Here is a 7,500-nt window from a genome sequence, read left to right as displayed (position 1 = left end):
AATTCTTCTTCCATAATATGAGTTTCCTTTTACTTTTTTTCTTTCATTGAAAGGGAGAATTCTTATCCTGGATCCTATGCTTTCAGCAGACTCCCTTTCTCATTCTCATCCTTTCCTCCTTCTGCTTCAAAAGACCACAAAACTTTCACCTCCCGGTTGTTCTCACCATAAGACCACTGTAGGCTCCATCCTGCCCATTGCATTAAATGCAATCCAATTGCATTCAAGGCATTTACAATTTACCAATCTTATTTCATCTTACCAGGTGCAAACCTCACCTCTTTGGTTTGTCAGCTGCACCAGCGCTGCCAACCATCGCTGTTGGCTTGTGCACATTTTAAGGGCAGAATCTCACATCCTTCCTCATGTGTAAGATATGAAAATCCCTTCTCCTCGATGTAAACTGCAAAAACATTGATTTGCTTTCTTTCAGTTGTCTCCCCTTATTTGTCTCAGTACGGTTATAGCAACGTGCAGATCAATGCCTAAAGAATATGCCAAGAAAGAATACTGGCTTCCTCATTATTCCCGTGTTGTGAGAAGGGGTAGTTTGATCGGAAGCAGTGGTTGTGGACACGTGTTCTGGCATCAGATGGGTACATGTTCTGGTAGTGAATGGGAGGGGTAGTGCTGCATTGCTGCAGGATGGGAGGTCAGGCAGAGGGCTGCTTCGGAGAGAGGGAGAGACCTGGGCTGCATTTCACTTCCTCCCCTGCATCCCTGTCCTCATCCACCTTCAGTGTGTCTGTGAGACAAATACCTGTTTAGATGTTTTAAGCCTTCATCAAGAGTCAACTTCCTTATTTTCCTCTAATTTCCCTACCATTACTGCATGTTATTACTTCCAAAACAGCTTCCATATCAACTGCACACCCAGTTTTATTAAACAAGCACATGGTATGCATATCCATAGCTGCCAATCTGTATACACTACTTTTTAATAGCTGCATATGTGTATCGTTCTTGCCATCTAAATAATTTTCCTACTGCAAAAAGCAGAATTTTCCTCATTTTTTAAGGTGTGTTCAACATTCTCAATAAGAATTTCAGGCACTGTTTGGCACCAGTACGACCTACCAACTGCCCAGAACAGGAGTGTAGGCAAAGTCAAAACAGAAAATTAAAAAATTGACATCTTGATGCACCTTGGACTGTTTGCAGCACCTTGCAGCAGATGCAGCAGAGCTGCTTATTTGTACTGTGGATTTGTGCTGCTGGTGCTGTGCTGGTGACTGGCCACTGAGGGCTGGAACTGGGGCAGCTCCCCAGTGTAGAATCAGTTCTAGTTATTTCTGAATTGTCATTAATTTTATTCTTTTCCTCATTTATTAACGGGCCTAGTTTCTCCCTCATCTTTAAGATGAATTAAGAGAGTTTTCTTAAGGCTGTGAAAGCAAGCAATCAAAAGTAAATCAAAAATGCTCTGATGGAGGCTGCTCTGCAAGCTTTGCATGGACTCCCCATGTTTGGGGGTCAGGATATTGGCTTGGTTATATAAGCAGAAGCAGGACTTTCCCCCTCAACCCGTCTCATGCAGTACTGAATAGTGCTGAATGCAGTACTGTCCAGTATTTTTTTCCTTTATTGTTCACTGTGTGGCCCCTTACACTCTAGTTATTAAAGCTTACTCAAGTCCTGTCTCAAAAATAAAAAAAACAAACTTTCCTCATGATCTGTCCATCTCCCTGAGCTCTTTACAGCTGTGAGGGCTGCAACAGTGATTTCCTTCTCTAATGTCCTTGTCACATGACATTCATTATGCTTTACAAAAGTGAAACTGAAGCAGGGAGAAATCACAGAATCAGCAAGGTTGGAAAAGACCTCCAAGATCATTCATCTAACCATCTAGCACCAAAATTCCCCATAAACCGTATCCGTAAATCTGCCTAAATGTTCCCTGAACATCTCCAGGGTCGGTGACTCCACTCCTCCCCGTGTGCAGCCCATTCCAGTGCGTGACCAGTCTTGGAGAAGCAGTATTTCCTAGCAGCTAACCTGAACCTCCCCTGGAGCAACTCCAGGCCATTCCCCCTAGTTCTATCAGTAGTTATACAGGAGAGGAGCTAAGTAGCTCGGTGTGTCTGTAAGTGTACCTGTAAGCACAGGAGATGCCTGGGGTCCCATTCTTCAGAGCGTGTCAGTATGCAGCACGTGATGTGTCCTAAATGCAGCTGCCATTGACTTCACTTGGAGCAAGATGCACAAACCATAGTCTGGGGTGGCAAATCAGGTGCTAAACAATGAGTCAAGCAGAATTATTATTAATATTACCTATTAAAAAAATTTGGCTTGAATAGAGGTACATTCAAAAGTATTATTGAAAGAGTAGCTAATTACCATAACCATTTTTCTTTGGAGATTCTGACTTCTCCTTTTCCCAGTTTTTAACATTATCAATAATCTATTAAGGAGGCTGATTTAAAAAAACAAAAACACTTTAATATTGCATTTCTACTATAAGAGGAATGGTCTGGTAAAAAAAAGTCATTTTGTGATCACGGAGCATCTAACGCCAGACGGTGTTGGTGTAAAATAAGGTTTTTATGCATCTTTCAGCTTTCCTACCAAAAACTTGGATTTGATTTTCCTATGCCTGTGAGACATCAGCAGCCTTGAAACATTTAAACCCACTGTAGAGACCATATCAAGTTCAGCTGTGGACCGCTATTAAAGAAAAGGATCCCTAAAATTCACCAAACATTTGTTCGCGGCAGAGGAGTGATAAGGGTGTGAAATGTTGCAGCCTATCTAAATCACAGAGCAGGAAGCCTAGAGGGAATGCACACTCCTGCTCTTACTCCCAGAGAAGCTCTCCCTGCTAATTAATTAACTTCTCCCCAGTCGAGAGCCTGTTGAAGAAAAACTGCTCTGACCCCTTGTTGTTCAGTCTGAGTGTTCAGGAGAGGTGGGAAGGAATGCACTGCAAGTAGACATCCTATACAGAAGGGTCAACATTGAAAATAATTGTTTTTCACAAAGTTGGAAAGAAAGAAAAAAGGAGAGAAAAGTATCCTGGATATAGGCAATAGCATAATGTACACAGATAGCTGAAGGATGGGGGATGAGAAGAAGCAAAGAGGGAACAACGTTGTATTGAGTGAAGAGAAAACTGGAAGGGAAGCAAGAAATGATAACTAGGAGTGGGTCCCATCAGAAGGTCCCAGGCTGAAGGGATCCCGTTCTGCTAAGAACCCTGCCCCAAAGAGAAGGTGACACCAATGTCACAAAATGGCAGCAGACAGGTTGGAAAGGAAAGGAGAGGAGAGGGTCCGAAATATTCAGAGGTAACCAGGAAACCATGAATTCTAAAAGAGATGAGAGAAAATAAACGCTAGGAAGTTGCTGAAGTTATTAAAAGATAAGATTTATAGGCAAGTTCATTTCAGCTGGTTGGCTATCCAATCAACTACTGTTGCTAATTGGATTAGTTGCCAAAATAAGCTAAGAATAGAACCTTTCTTTTTCTTCTCGTTAATGCTTTCCAGGGACAAAGTCCTTGCGGGCAAAAATTAAATCTTTATTTCGAGCAACATAAAATTATCCACTATAAAAACGAAGAATCTTAACACTTAGCTGTACCTCTTCTTCTGCAGATGTTACAGTGGTTAACAGTCTTCTGCAATTACAGTGTGCTGCGAAATGGAACATTCTTGTTCTCCTCCAAATCAAGTGGTTTGTGGCAGATGCCTACTATTGTTCCTCTTTATTTTGTCATTTTTTCTTGTCCTTTCTCGAAGAATTTCATTGCTACGTTTTCCACAGTTGACTTACAGCTTTCTGGCAATATAAATACTTCTGACATAATGGAACAACCCTGGAGAAAGCCTTAGGTAATTTCAGAGTGCCCCTTAATATGGAGAACCCTGAGCATCCTCCTATTAAGTTTTTTCCTAAAGCCAGTGCAACTGTTTACAAAACAGTGCTCTGAGAAGGAAATTATTTCTTTCATTCCTTTACAAAAATCCATCTACATAATAACCTGTAAATAAATTACATATATAATGCATGCCCTGTGCTGTCGTCTTCTGCCCTGTAAAACAACAGATCCATTGAAACGAGTAATATCATGATTTCTGTTACTTATATTTTAGTATTATTTTATTCTTTGCATTAATACATTGTATCAAACCAACATAGGCTACTCTTTCTTGAGGGCCATATGGTGTGATGCCCGCCCGAGCTCTTGGTTTCTGACTCCATTAACAGGTTTTTTTCTTGGGAAGAGCTGTTCTTCACCTAGTATTAGCTTCTGTGTCTAAACACGATTGATTACTCTAGGCCCTTTCATTAAGTTTTAGCTTCAGATTTTTTCTTCAACAAAAAGAGACTCTAATTTAGGAGAGGAGATGCTCTTCATAAGTCCTATATAGAACTTCATCACAGATGGAGAACAAAATCCTCAATTTGAAAGAGAACGAGACAAAACCAGCTGAGGAGACTGCACACAAAAAATGTCTTAGCGTGATGCAAATGGCAAGGAGTGAGCGTAGCAGTGAAGGCAGCACGATATCAGCAACATCGGTATATGACTTCAGAGTGAGGAGTCTTACATCCAGCTTGGTTTTTTGCTGCTCGCCCAGCTGCCAAATTGCTGAGTTCATCGCAAACACAGCCTGAGCTGCTGGCTGCACATTGTTCAATGCAAAACAATGGTGAGGACAGGCGCTGAGCTCATGGATCACAGTCCCTGCTTCATGCAGTCATCCTCGTGTCCACCAGAGAAGCTCGATTTGCTGTAGCTTCCATTTAAAATGTCTGCAAATTGCTTTGCATGAGCTAAAGCTTATTTTCTCCTTTTCACTCTCTGTACTTTAAGTGAAGTCCCTGGATAGGGTAGTATTGTTGAAGGTGACAAAGTCATGCGGGTACCTCAGAATGACAACCTGCTACTACCTGTGGAAACGATGGCTTGAAAGCCATAGTAATTTGAAGTAACGTGCTCTCTTTGCAGTCTTTTGTAGAGAACTAAATTAACCCTTATTTTGTCCACCGTGGTGCAGAGCCCTATTCCATTAGCAAGAATTGCTCTTTTCATTAGTGGGTGGTGGTAATGGTGAGCACTATGTAAAAAAATGCATGCATTTGATACATACGTTTCACACATTGTCCATCCATTTCCATCAAAGCAAAACAAGTTTTTCTAGGCTGAGACCCAGACCTCACTGCAAAGAGTACCTTTCCAAAGAAGCCTCCTTTAAAATTAGGCCAAGACTTAATTCTAGTTAAAAAAAGAAGTCATCGCTGAGTGATAAGTTTGGACCTTCTTTCATGTCTGGTGTGAAAACAGAATCCATACACCACCCATGCAGAAACAGACATGGCCATGTCTGCCCCAGCATGCAGGCATCCCATTGGTAGCATTGAGAAGCAGCAACTATCCTATTCATCTCAGCACTGAGAATCTAAAGTTGCAAATTACTTCTCATCCCTGTCATCAAACTGTTATCGGCTTCTCCGCTGCTGAGTCACATAGATATCAAGATACTTCTATCTATCCCAGGAATCTTGCCTCACATTGAGTGCCAGCTTTTCCACCTGTTACTTACTTAGCTATGGACTTGTCTGTTACACGGGGTCTTACAAATACTTTTGAGCACTTTTTATTTGGTACTCTCACCACAGCTGAACTTTTATGGACAATGCAAATTTTCATATCAAATTTATCAATAGGAAAAAATACACTGTGTTTGATTTTGTTTAATATACTTGACATTGTCACAGAGGCACTATAATTACCCTAAAAACCTCACTGTAAAGCACTGTGAGTCTCAGTTCTACCTAGTACAACAAACACCACTGCTCATGCCCAAATAAAAACATACAGAGAAATAGCAGCTGAATTTTTGCAGGTTGTAATTGAAAACACGTGTCCCATATCAGTTATCCAAAGCATAGCTCATCAAATAAATCATCCAAGTAGCCATCTTGCCTGGATATCAAACACTTACCTTTGGGAAGGAGCAACCATCAAACATCTGTTGGGTTGTACTTATCTTGAGGCTGGGACAAGTGGGTGCTCAGCAGTATTTTCTGATGAGGGAGGCTGCCCTGCAAACGCTCAGGATAACCCAGAAGACTCAGAAACCAGCTGAGATGCATTTGCAGCTAAATATGATCCAGCTGTGTGGAACAAGGCTTATTATCAGAAAAGTTTGGGGAGATACCCAGAATGTCATGCAGTTCTACTAATATTAGCTTTAGCAACTCACAATTATAATGACTAATTGGAGCCATCACTCATTGCTATTGAGTTCCCAGGTGAAAACTATGGACCAGAACCTCCATTAGCATAAATTAGCATTGGAAAGTCAATTAAGTTACACTGATTTTACACTAGTTTTACTGTCTTCCACAAGGCTGAGAGGAAAAAGCCCCATTTCTGACTTCATTTTTTTTTTCCTCCCAAGCAAATTGTTGCATTTTAAAAACGTGTCTCTATAAGCATACATAACTTCAGACAGAAAATGATACTGATGTTAATGTGCCAGGTAAGACAGCTCTGCTCACCTGCTATCTTGGGTGCAATCTGCGACTTCCAAGTTGGCTCCAGGGGGCTGAATGGGCACTGCTTTTCTCAGGGAAGGATGCAGAGTGGTTGAGAGGTTTTCTGTGACAGGTTGCTTTTGAGGAACTGGTGCCCATTCCTATCAAGTGTGCAGAAAAGCTTTTTTCCCTGTCTTCTGGGTGTGTAAGGAAGTGGAAAAGGAAAATACAAAAGAAAAGAGTGAAAAGATGCAGTATGAAGATATGAACTGATTTCAGGAAAGCAGACGAATGTGACTAGTTGTCCTGTCTTTATAATTCGGTGTACCTAGATGGTTAGCACTGAACCAACAATGTTCTCCAGTAACATAAATCTTTGTGGAAATCTGGCAAAATGGCACCAAAAAAGTCTGCAGGTTGATAGATGGCATAGATGTCAAACAGAATGCTCTAAATGTTTTACTCTAACTTAAAGTTATTGGAGGCATTCAAGAGAGTATTCCTGAAAGAACGGAGCCCCGTGCAAAATATCAGTGGTTTGTCAGCCCTCATTCAACAGAACTGTACAAGTGGATAAGATCATATGAGCTATATGACAGTGAAAATAAAAAATCAATGGATGATAGCCTAACAAATCCAAGAGCTTTGAGATTTTTTCTCCATATGGCACGCAGGTACTGGTTCGTGTTTCTATTTAAAAACTAAAAACTAAAAACTAAAAAAAAAAAAAAAACAAAAAAAGCCAAACCCAAAACTCACACCAGTTGAGGGTTTTAGGTTTGTTGTTAAAGATTATCTCCCATCTGCAGAGATAGATCAGTGTCAGGCTGGCCCTGTGCCACTGGAGGGACTGAACAAGAGAAGAAGCCTGAGGTCTGCTGAGTGGAGTGCAAGTGTATTTGACGTAATGAGAAATTCCCCTAAGCATAATTTTTCATTTACAGTGGCACCAGTGTATCTGACCTGGTCCACCAAGAAATGCTTATGCCAATTTTCAGGCAGAAGTCATGAGCTGAT

Source organism: Meleagris gallopavo, chromosome 8 (assembly GCF_000146605.3).
Source record: "Meleagris gallopavo isolate NT-WF06-2002-E0010 breed Aviagen turkey brand Nicholas breeding stock chromosome 8, Turkey_5.1, whole genome shotgun sequence".
NCBI classification, from domain to species: Eukaryota; Metazoa; Chordata; class Aves; order Galliformes; family Phasianidae; genus Meleagris; species Meleagris gallopavo.
This window is presented reverse-complemented; position numbering follows the sequence as displayed.